This window comes from Mus pahari, chromosome 18 (genome assembly GCF_900095145.1).
Source record: "Mus pahari chromosome 18, PAHARI_EIJ_v1.1, whole genome shotgun sequence".
In the NCBI taxonomy this organism is placed as follows: domain Eukaryota; kingdom Metazoa; phylum Chordata; class Mammalia; order Rodentia; family Muridae; genus Mus; species Mus pahari.
Window position 1 is genome coordinate 26,604,376 of NC_034607.1, and position 13,175 is coordinate 26,617,550.

Below are 13,175 nucleotides of genomic sequence, written 5' to 3' on the forward strand. Positions count from 1 at the left end.
CAGCCTGGGTTTATGAGTTCGAGGCCAGCCTGGTCTACAGAGTGAATTTCAGGACAGCCAGAACTTCACAGAGAAACCGTGTCTCAATAAATAAATAAACAAATAAATAAATAAATGAAAAAGAAAAAAAAAACAAACAAACAAAAAACCAAAACAAAAGCAATCAGCAGTTGAAGCAGAAGCCACAATAATCAATTCCACATTTATACAGGTTGACATTCAGAAAATATAAAATACGATTTACCTCTAAAACCAAACGTGACATCAAAACACTAATTAAAATATGAGCCTGGGACATAAACAGAAAGCTTTCAAAAGAAGTAAAAATAGGTAAGAAATATCTAAACAACAAGGAAAGATCCCAGCAATGAGGGAAATGCAAATCCTAACAACTCTGAGATTTCATTTCGCCACAGTGATGACAGTAAATGCTAAAAAATGTGCTCCAGCAAATGCCAGAGAAGGGGTGGGAATGGAACTCTCCTTTGCTGTAGGCTGAATCATGAACTGATGAAGACCCTACGACAATCAGTGTGGGAAAATCTCAAAAAGAATAAACGTATCACATGATGTAGCATCACCACTCTAGGCCCAGAGTTGTTGACATTCATTTCATCAGATATTTGCTCAGACGTGTTCATTGTTGTTCTGCTCACAATATTTTAGGAAATGGAAACAACCTAAATGTCTTTTATCTGATAAATAGATCATTAAAAACTGAGTACATATACATGATGGAATACTACTCAGCTTTAAGGTAAATGAATCTATGTACTTGGCAGGTAAATTGATGATCCTAGTGATTATCATATTGGCTGGTATGACCCTGATACAGAAAGCCACATATCACATGCTCTCTAACGTGACTCAGATACAGAGAAACAAATCTCACGTGGTCTCTCTCATCTGAGGATCCTATCTCCTAATTTTCAGATGTGAGTGAAAGGTACAAGTGATATGATGGGGGAACTGGAAAAAAAGGGGGGGGAATGGGATCTTATTAGGAGGAGAGGGAGATAATCACAGAAGAAGGAAATATAACAATAATATAATAAGGCTGTCCAAAAAAAGTTGAGACTATTTACTATGCTGTCAACTATCTACCTGAAAATACCTATACTAGACATGGATTACTATACATATAGATTTTAAATGAAAATTTTCAATCTGGCCTGACAGTTCTGTCCCAAACACGCAAAGACTTCCTAATAAAAAGCCAAACACTAGGTATGAAGACCCCCTTTTTCTTTTACTGAAAATAGATATTTTTCATAATGTAGAGTCTGATTACAATTTTCCCCTACACATTCCAGTCCCCACCCTCTCATCTAGATCCAGATCTTTCCAGTTCCTTCGTTGAAGACAAAGAGTCATCTAAGCAATATTTTAAAAATGAAAAAAAAAAAACAAACAAAGAAGCAAAAAGAGCCCAATGAAAAGCACAAGAATTACAGATAGATGAAGAGACACACATATTTGCACACACAGGAAGCCTGCACATACTCAAAACTGGAAGTCATAATATATATATGTATAGCATCTATAAAGAAAAAGAAAAAAATATACCCAGATTTAAGTTTATGAGACAAAGGAACTCCCAATATGGCCATTTTTCTGCTGGACATGGGATCTTCCCTTAAGAGTGGTTTGTTAACCCATTAAAACTCAGAAAACTACTCTTTTATCATTTCCAAGAGGCTATGGGTTAGAGATTTATTCTGAGATAGGGATGAATGACACTGTTTTAGAAGGTGTAGGACTTTTGGAGAATAGAGCTGACAAATGGTGTGCACTAATGTAATGTCTCATGTAATAGACCATGTTATTTAGAATCTTGGACAATTTATAATCTAAGGGTTCAGAAAGGTAACATGAGTGGTTCCCATGAGTTCAGGCTGTATCTGATTATAAAGACAAGAGGCATGTGGCAAAGTCATGTTCCTTAGAGGCAAATACAGGCTACTTTTAATATTTAATTGAAAAACAACAACAAACACTAATGAATCATCGGAAGTAAGCTAATTATTGTTCTCTATACATGGGAAGAGTATGGAGACACATCCCATGAACAACTCCACGTTTTGAAGAAACAGAGGCCATAAGACTCTTGTCTTGCTTCCTGAGGGAGGTCTCACAAGTTCTCAGAATTCTCATATCATCCCAATCCCGAACCTCTTCTCTCAGAAGAGAGAAGCCCTCTTTGGAGGCTTTGACCATGATTCTAAGAGAGAATCCAAAATCACTACAGACTCTTACTATTGCCCTTTGTTGCTACTCAGAGGTGGAAAAAATATCTCTCTCTAGTGCAAACACTTTGGACACAGGGCCAAGGGGCCACTAAGCTTGATCTGACCAGAATGCTTCCAGATGAAAGAAGCCAACAGCCCTACCGAGCCTTGATGCCTATTCAAATATAAGAATTATCTTCTGCTACATAGGCAGCTTGAGACACAAGCTCTCGGGGTACTGGTTAGTTCATATTGTTGTTCCACCTATAGGGTTGCAGCCCTCTTCAGCTCCTTGGGTATTTTCTCTAGCTCCTCCACTGGGGCCCCTGTGTTCCATCCAATAGCTGACTGTGAGCATCCACTTGTGTGTTTGCCAGGCACTGGCATAGCCTCACAAGAGGCCGCTATATCAGGGTCCCTTCAATACAACCTTGCTGGGATGTGCAATAATGACCATCATTGGGAAGAGAGGCCCCTTGGTCTTGCAAACTTTATATGACCCAGCACAGGGGAATGCCAGGACCAAGAAGTGAGAGTGGGTGGGTAGGGGGGCAAGGGCGGGGGGAGGGTATAGGGGACATTCGGGATAGCATTTGAAATGTAAATAAAGAAAATACCTAATAAAATAAAATAATAAGTTAAAAAAAAGAATGATCATCTTGGCAAACTAAGATTAGATTCTGGGTATGCACACCTTGCAGGTCACCATCAACTACCTAATTGGAATTAAGACCCACTCAAGAAGATGAAATAATGCCTGATGCTAAAAACACCTATGTAACTATGAAGGGCTAGCAAAGCCATTGTTATTGGAGGAGAACTTATACTCACTTTACACATCATCTCTAATTATGTTCTCAATACTTTTCCTTAGAACACCTCGCATTAGTAAAATTTCTCTTTAATGCAGACTCCACACACACACACACACACATACCCAAAAACCCAGGCAAACAAACAAGATAAAACAAAACAAACAAGCAAAAAATGCCAATTAAAATGCAGTGTGGAAGATCCCAGTTCCAATGGAATAAATAAGTAAACTGATTTACAAAACTTCTGTGCCCAATGCTTAGAGATCAGTGGAGAACAAGACCAGTAGAGTCTATCTTCTAGATATATCAGAAGCCATACTTATGAGGTCTCACCAACATAGCTGTGCAAACATTCCCTGAATAGAATGACAGTGATAAACATACTAAAGGTGCATGAGAGAATGAACAGGATAATTCAACCAAATTCAAGGAAATATAGACAGCCAAGGCATGCAGGGAATGGAAGAATTAGTATTCTCCATGGTAGAGCACACCAACTGGTTGTTCAATATCAAAGAGAGCTCCTGAAACCTATATGCAAATAATAACATTTTTCAGATTGATCAAATTATACTTATATATTTAAGAATGTGTGTGTGTGTGTGTGTGTTTGTGTGTGTTGTTTAACTACAATTAATGAAAAAGAGGCCATGAACTCAAATCCATATAAGGAAGTGTTTTAAGAGGGAAAGGGAGAGGAAATGTTGTAATAATATTAAATCAAAGAATAAAAAAGAAAATTTAAGAGACTAGTGGCTTCCTACCTCTAATTCAGGCCTACTGAATAAGAGTCTTTGAACATGTCAATACATTCTGAAAAGTGAGAACCTTCAGGGATTCTCAACCTTGCTAATGCTGCCACCCCAACCCCAAACTATTTTTGTTGCTACTTCATAGTAGTAATTTTGTTATTGTTATGAATTGCAGTGTAAATACTGGTGTTTTCTAATGGCCTCAGGCAACCTCTGTTAAAATATGTTCTTCCTACCCGGAGTATCTCGGACCCACAGGCTGAGAATCACTGGACACGATCCAAAGTCCTTCAAAATCCTATCAATTGATTATGAAATATTAACTATGCGAGCATGATAGAAGTTTTCAATAGTAAATAATTACATTATGGGTATAAAATAATTACAGATGGAGTCCTTCATAGTTTTGTTTTTGTTTATTGCTGAACCATTTTCAAGGTGAAGTAAAGGAAATGTTTTTGTTTTTGCTTTTGTTTTTTCGTCCCACAGGATGCAGCAGCAACATAGAATGGTAGAACAGGGAAGAGTCTCACCAGGCACTGGTGTGTGTGTGTGTTTGTGTGTGATTGTGTGTGATTGTGTGTGTATGTGTATGCTACTAGAAATTGGACTGTTCAATTTCAAAAACTTAAAGCATAAATTTCCATTGTTTCCAAATTATCCTGTGTCTTTATTGTAGTGGCACAAATATACTACAACTTTAGATTTGAGCAGTACTGGATTGAATATGTTTGTGTAGTTTATTTGTCAAAAATTGCCACGCTTGATAAGTTTATAAAAGAGGATTGGTATATGTACCTAAGATGAATTTACAGAACACAAAAATAATTACACCAAGGAAGTCCCAGTGCAGGTTGAGTTTATTTATTTTGCTTTGTATAAATATAAATCAAAGAAGTCACAAAAGTGTTTGGGGGCTTATTTACCTAATTTAGTAAAAGGATAAAGATCCTAAGAAAATATGCAGAGTTTAGTGCCTCATTTTGTATAAAACACAGAATTCTGATATATTAATGCTTAAATTAGTTTCAGCAGTTCATTTTTTCCTACACTTTAAAAATATAAAACTCACATCATTTTCTTTACAGGACCCATTTCATACTCATATTTGATTACATAGACACTACTTATGTAAAATAATTGTTTACAGAAAAATTTGAGATTAAAATAACTTATTCGATTTGTAGAAGCTTTAATTATGGCTGAGTGTGTTAGAATCTTCATTCATGAGCTATCCAGATGTATCCACATGAAATGAGGAAATGTTATAGCATCACACATTAAAGCTCACCAATCCAGACATATATTTTACGTCTATCACAAAGCATAGCCAATTTAATAACACATCATTTTGACTTGATTTAATAATTATTTGTTGCTTATTTATTTATTTATTTAATCCCTATTCTCAAATTTAACATCACTCATAAAATGGACAAAAGTAGCATTTTTAAAATGAATATTAACTGAAATGTTTTAAAGTTGAAATTGCTGAAGGTTAATTATTTTTTCCTCAAATGCAATGAGTTTGTCAGTTCATGGTGAATGTATGTGATAATCTGCCATCAGATTCAGACCAACCCCTAACCTATACCTACTAGGACTACTATTTAGATCTCAGTTACTAGCAATGTGAGATAGGCAGATGTCTGTTCTCTACAATCTTGCTTTTATGTTCAAAGCCAGATCTAATTTGACCACACAAATAAATGTTCATAAAAACATACAATATTATCATTTAAAGTACTTAGACTTTTGAATTTATTTAATTTTTTATTCATAATATATATGTTCTTTCCCTTCCCAGATCTTGAGCCATAATTTACATAAATGGGTTTTTTTTATTGTACATAATTAATCCCAGATTAGCATTCTTTACTTACCACAAACAATTAAATTCTCCCACTGGATCTCTGCTATAGGAACTAACACCTTGGCTGTGATCTGTTAAACATAATATATTTTACATTTTTTAACTTTCATTTTATATCTGGGTATAACAAGCTGTCTATTTTACATTCTGCAAATAAGCATCTAATATGTTTATTTAGAGCTATTCTGATTTCCATAACAATATTTGGTAGTTTTTTAATTTGAAAAATGAATGTCACATATGGAGTCAGATATAATGGCTTTTAAGCAATTATGTTGATTTTGCATTGTTTACTACCATGGTGAATTTGAATTGATAATAAGAAATACTCAAATTATGAAGAGTATGCGTTTTTCCAATTTCTTTTGATCTGGTTGCGGTAACCTACGGGTCTTGTACCTGCTGTGATTCCCAAGTCTTTGCCGGCATTTGGTAAGGAGAATTTCTGGCTTCCTGATGCTTCCCACTAGCAGCCCGCATTTGAAATGTTTTATGTGACTCTAGGATAACTTTTTGGAATAAGTTGGTGAGAAACACACAAGGAAAGATTTAGAAAAGAATGTGCCTGACAAAGTAGTTTTCCTTAAATTTTTCCAACTTGCCGATGAAGGACTGTTTAGTGTTTGTGCCTATGAAAACTGAAGCGTAACAGCTAAAATGTGCCCCTTTTGACAATTAATTCCTTTTTGGTTTTGTTTCATATATCCTGGTTGGTGTAAGAGAATTTTGCAAAGATTGAAATAGACTTCAAAAATACTTCATCAGATCTGTTATTCTGATTACCAATATTTTCACTGATACCAACCCGTTTTTATTGGCCTCTCTGCTAACTAGCTAAACATATAATGCTGTGATGAGAGAAAAGTCAATGAAGATTTTCTTGTAGCTATCTAAACACTTTCTGATGAAAAGGTTAAAACTCATTGTTGTATGGATAACTTTTATTTTTTTTATTTCATACACAAGAACTGTATTTACATCTTTTTTCTTTTTCCAACTTTTCCTGTCTTCCCTATGCTTTTCTTGATTGCTGAAAAATGTCTGTGTGTGAAATGTAACTTGAATATAAATTATTAATATATGTATATGGGTACAAGAGTGACTGCCCACTGGTTAAGCCCTGAGTTCTCTTTTAGAAGTCCCATTTCTAGCAGTCACAATTGTCTGTGACCTATGTGGTACACAGACATGCATACGTGCAAACAGCATTAAACAGTAAAATACATTAATATAATTTTAAAAGATAAGTATACAATCATACTTCTTATGCTTAATTATTTCAAAGTGAATTAAATAAATATTAGTAACACATTGTCTGGCAACATATCCATACAGTGAATTGCTCATCAGTACCTAGCTGTTTTTTTTTTTTTTTTTTTTTTTCAATTTTTGGGTGTGAGCACAGTCTTTATTGGTTAAATTATCTCTACAGCCCCAGATATTCTTTTTTAAAGGTATTGTGTTTGATAACTGCTGTTACAAATTTAGTAACTGATTTTTTTGTTGTTGATTTTTTTGTTTTTGTTTTTTTTTTTTTTNTTTTCGAGACAGGGTTTCTCTGTATAGCCCTGGCTGTCCTGGACTCATTCTGTAGACCAGGCTGGCCTCGAACTCAGAAATCCACCTGCCTCTGCCGCCCAAGTGCTGCGATTAAAGGTGTGTGCCACCACCACCCGGCCTAGTAACTGATTTTTAAAGTAGATATTTTAACTAGTAGAGGGTGTTTTTTTTTTTAATTCATCATAGTGACTACCACAAGGATTTTCATAATGCTAAGGTATGGCTATCTTCTACAATATCAAAGGCACATGCCCAAGGAAGTCAAACTGGAATAAGCCCATCTAAAGTGCTAATTACATTTTTGCTGGAGAAAATGGGTAATTATTGGTTCATTTCCATTGCATACATGATGCATTTTAGTATGATTTTTCCTGTGCCTTTAAAAATACAGATGATTTGAGAGTAATTTGTCATTTGAACATTCATTTTGTCAGATGATTTTAGTGTTTGGCATACATTAGATTTTTAATAGATGCTTACAGATCAATATAAATCACAGATATAGACCTAGGTGTTCCCCCAAGTGAGAAAATTCTAACCATTTCTTCTTGGCATCAATTAATCATTCACAAATAAATGATTTCATTAAACATAGTATATTTATATATTTAAAGCATAAATAAGGTTCCTTTCAATTTTCCACATCTGGTAGGGATTTTCTAATCAATGTAATTATAAGCAAGGGTAAAAAAAAACACACACACACAATGAAAATGATCTGTAATTTCTCCTTAGACAGAATTAACTATCACCAAAGAAAGTACAATTAAAAAAAAATAATGCTCCTGTAATGCTAAAATTAAACAGATTTCAGCACCAAAAGGAAATCTAAATTTCTGCATTCTGTTTCTATGGCAATATATTTGAGGTTATTTCTTCATTACTGTCAAAAACATGGGTCTTTCAGTGTTATTTTTAGTACAAATTATATTGAAGTATCATTAGAGGTGTTGGGGCTTACACAGTCCTCCTCTTAAGCATCACAAACTCTTCAAAATACAGAATAGACTAATACTATAAGTGTATAAGACATTATTCAAACTGATATAAATTTTTAATTCTAATAGATTTTGCTAGTAGATTCTAGTAGAGCCCTTACCAGGTTTCAAAGCTGTGGTTTATTAGTCAAGCTACAGCTTTGTCAGTGTACTCAGGGGGGAAAAAAGTAATCACATTGATATGAATTGTACATCATTGTTGGGCCATTAGGATTTTTTCTTTTAATACAGAATATTTAGGTGAAAGCTAATTTTTCTCTTTCTAGTTTTTAGTGAGAGGGTCTTTATGTGTCTGTATATTTCTTTTCAAAAATACTGTTGATTTCTTTTTAGAATACCAAACTAACAAGATCAGTTTTGTTACTAGAATTTTGGAATGTTGATAAGAATTGACTCAATCAGATTAAATGATTATATCTAACAGGCTTCTTATCAGATTTTAGGTTAAAAGGATTTAGGAAAGTGTGTGCTATGTCACTGACCAGTGGCTATACATCATATAGGACACCGGATAAGGGCTGATAAGAAGGTATAGTTTCAGGAATGGAAGGGGGCTTTGGGAAAAGGTTAGAATGATCTATAACAGAGAAGAAGAGAGGAAGGTAAATACATGGATAATTTCTGAAGGACTGTTATATGCTTATATTTGACTCCAAAGTTGGCATTTTCTTGGAGGTAGGGTGCTTGCAACATTTTCTCATCTCTCATTGTAATTCCTTAAGATATGTATAGATTTAGACATAACACATACTGACTTCCTTCTGAACTCAGTGAATAGTTAACTCAAGCTGGAGTAGATTATCAATAAATTTCAAAATATTCTCTCATTCATCGGAAAAATAAATTTTCCATTTATAAATATAGAATTCGTGACACTGTTGTTTTGTAGGTAATGAAATGACAATGGTCATTGTATGATTGTTTAAATGTAGCTGTAATTCTTTAAAAGAAGAAAGACTATCTTGAGTCAACTACATTCTAAAAATAAATCACATTAAAACTGATTTCTCTAATCACGAAATAAAATGCATATAGGCCATATTTACAAGATGGAGTTTTTCAGTATTTCTTCAAATTTGTGTTATTTCTTAATATTGTTATAGGATCATACACTGGTCACCAATCTTTCATCACTACAAAGACAAATGGATTTTTAATTAAAACTAGAGCTATTTGCAAAAGAAAAATAAAGTAAGGGAAATCAGACTCCCTAAGAACAAGCATCAAAGGAGGTAGGCCTAGATCATGAAAGGCATATTCACCACTTGAATTGGATAATAAAATGTTGATACCTTTCCAAAGTCTCCTGAAATCCAGCCCTAATTATTACGTATCTTTATCAGCAGTCATTAAAATTGGAGATAAGTTTATTTATTTTCTACTTGGTAGAAAACCATCTGTGAATAAAACAAACAAAGAAATGAAACTATGAACAACATCAAGACTTTTTCTTCTTTTGGTCACACTTTCCAAGTGACAATGGTTTGTTTCCTTCATCATTTTTAATCCTCTACCAATACTTCAATACATAACTGACATAGTCTACGTAAAATGGAATTTACAATGTCTAAGTGACTTTAAAAAATAGGTTGTTTTACAAAGCATGTCTTCAAGGAGGTGGTGAATTGAGAAACAAACATATGTTCTATAAATCCATGTGCTGTAGGTAGGTGGCCATGGCATCCATCTCCGGTTGGAGTAAACTGAGATTCAAATGGTAACCTGGAGAGAAGAGCTTCTGTCATTCTATACCAAAGGATTCATTGAATGCTACTTCTACTACACTTTAAAAAAGAATCATTCCCAGAGATTCTTGGTTTGTTTTTAGTGAGATATACTATATTGCTTCCTCATATGATCTTCTATTCACATGGTCTAGCACATATTCAAAAGAATAGACATTCTTTTGTCATGGGAAGTAGTTGATAAATGGTCTCCTAACTGGACCAAGTTTTGCTGATGAGTGACTATGAATGTTCATCTCAATGAAAGTACTACATTAACCTAAATCTTGGAAGAGAGGGTAGAGAAAGGCTACAAGTCGGAGGATGTGGAGGAGTTCTATAAAATGCATCCTTCTGGATGTATCAAGGTCATTGCATCCTTGAACTCACAGTAACTATGTTCGTCTGTATAAGACCTGCCTAATAATAAGCTAATCAAAATTTTACATGGATTTCAAAATCAAGTCTGTACATTGTAACCCCTATGCTAGGTAGGCATAAGAAGTATATCCTAGGGGCATTTGATTGCTTATCAAGTTCTGATTCCCTGACTTTCTGTGCATTTGCAGAAAAACACCTGAGGCTGTCCTCTGGTTCATGTAAATGCACATAAACAAACTTAGCCCCATATATGTGTGATCTGTGTAAAGAAACGTATTTATATGCATATAAACATGCACATTATAATCATATTTTAATGTAAAGTTGTATCACTTCTCTTTTCTTTACTCTATCTGCCTCTGTTGCCCTTTCTGCCTGTCTTATTTTCCTTTCTATCACACTTCTTCTACAAATATACTTATATAGAGAAAATATATATGAATAGATTATATATGTGTATACAACCACAATTTTTCTTCTTGTAAAACAGAAAAGTCTCTTTTAATGTTTTGGTTGTAAAGAGAAATATGAGATCTTATGTCAAGATGTTTCTCATGCTAGTCAAAATGAAATGAAGCATGGAAGATTAAAAAGGCAATTTGCCTCTCACTAATCTTAAAATTTACAAGAGTGATGTAGTGTTAAAATTAGCCTGTGAGCAGTACATAGCTCATCCATACACAAAAGGAAGAATTGTACAATTTTTTAATTAAATATTATGTATTTTGAGTATACTCCTCAGTAGGATGACAGCTGAGGGTTTGTACTAGGATAATTCTTTCAGCAATCATTTATTATAATGTAACAAGTGTTAGTGACATGATGTAGTTGAAAGGTATTCACTAGACAAGACAAATAATAGCCTACACATTTTCATTATAATCTATGATCTCCATACTTATCTTTAAGATGAAATATTTATATAGTGGAATAGAACAGTCACAGAGAAATACACATGAAGACATCTAGTACAATTCAGTGAGGAAGAAGAGGAATGAGAACCTCAAGATTCTGAGAAGGTCTGCCTTTATTCTCTATATTGTAAAATATAAGAGGATATGTTATGAATACTTTAAATTTTTGGAAAGACTTTCATGTTTTTTTTTTCTGTATGTAGATTTGATAAGCCATTTTCATTTAAATCACCGTGCTTTTAATTCTTAACTCATAAGTTTGCACATTTGTAAGAGGCAGTTGTTCATTTTTGCGTGTTAATACCTGTATATCAACTCTAAATGGTAAAGCACTTCCACTGCCTACCCCAGACAAAATTGATGTGTGCAAATGGAAGAAAAACGTATCGCTACCAAAATAGAATCAAAATCCTTCAAAAGTAGAAATAGGAGCACATATATAGCCATTAGCTCTTAGGACTGGAAATACACTAGAAAAATTCTAATACTTCAGCCCATGTTATAACAGTCTGTCCCTGCCCTGCTTTGCTCTCTCTCTCTCTCTCTCTCTCTCTCTCTCTCTCTCTCTCTCTCTCAGCTTTCTTTTTTATTATTATTATTATTATTATTATCTTTATTTACATTTCAAATGCTATCCCAAAAGTTCCCTATACCCCCCCCACCGCCCCTGCTCCCCTACCCACCCACTCCCACTACTTGGCCCAGGCCTTCCCTTGTGCTGGGTCATATAAAGTTTGCAAGACCAAGGGGCCTCTATTCCCAGTGATGGCCGATTATGCCATCTTCTACTACATATGCAGCTAGAGACACAAGCTCAGGGGGTACTGGTTAGTTCATATTGTTGTTCCACCTATAGGGTTGTAGCCCCCTTCAGCTCCTTGGGTACTTTCTCTAGCTCCTCCACTGGGGACCCTGTGTTCCATCCAATAGCTGGCTGTGAGCATCCACTTCGGTGTTTTCCAGGCACTGGCATAGCCTCAAAAGAGTCCGCAATATCAGGGTCCCTTCAGCAGAATCTTGCTGGCATGTGCATTAGTATCTAGGTTTGGTGGCTGATGATGGGATGGATTCCCAAATGGGGTAGTCTCTGGATAGTCCATCCTTTCATCTTAGCTCTAAATTTTGTCTCTGTACCTATATCATTTCATGTGTATTTTGTTCCTTATTCTAACGAGGAATGAAGTATCCACCCAATGGTCATCCTTCTTGGTTTTCTTCTGTTTTGCATAATGTGTCTTGGGTATTCTAAGTTTCTGGGCTAATATCTGCTTATCAGTGAGTGCATATCTATTGACTTCTTTTGTGATTGGGTTACCTCACTAAGGATGATATCCTCCAGATACATCCATTTGCCCAAGAATTTCATAAATTCATTGTTTTTAATTGCTGAGTAGTACTCCATTGTGTAAATGTACCACAGTTTCTGTATCCATTCCTCTATTGAGGGACATCTGGGTTCTTTCCAGCTTNTGGCTATTATAAATAAAGCTGCTATGAACATAGTGGAGCATNTGTCCTTATTACCAGTTGGAAGATCTTCTGCGTATATGCCCAGAAGAGGAATGTGAGCTTTGACAGTCCTGAAACATGCTTTGTAGGCCAGAATCTGCCTACAGAGTGCAGGGTTGAAGGCATGCACCACAACATCCTTATGTTTTCCTCATGTTTTGAATTTCATTTTTATTATATTATTATTAATAATTGTTATTATAAATTATTCTAAATAACTAAATTCATGTAATATAGATTGCACAAAATGTGTATTCATGTGTATCATTAAATATCTTCTTCTTCTATTTTCAATATAAAAGTTAGAATGTAGATCAAAAGTTTTGGTATGTACTAGAATAATTAACAAAATAAAACTTGAATGCATTTATGCCTTTGAAGTCAGTTTATTGAAAGTATAATAGGAGGTTTTTAAACTTTT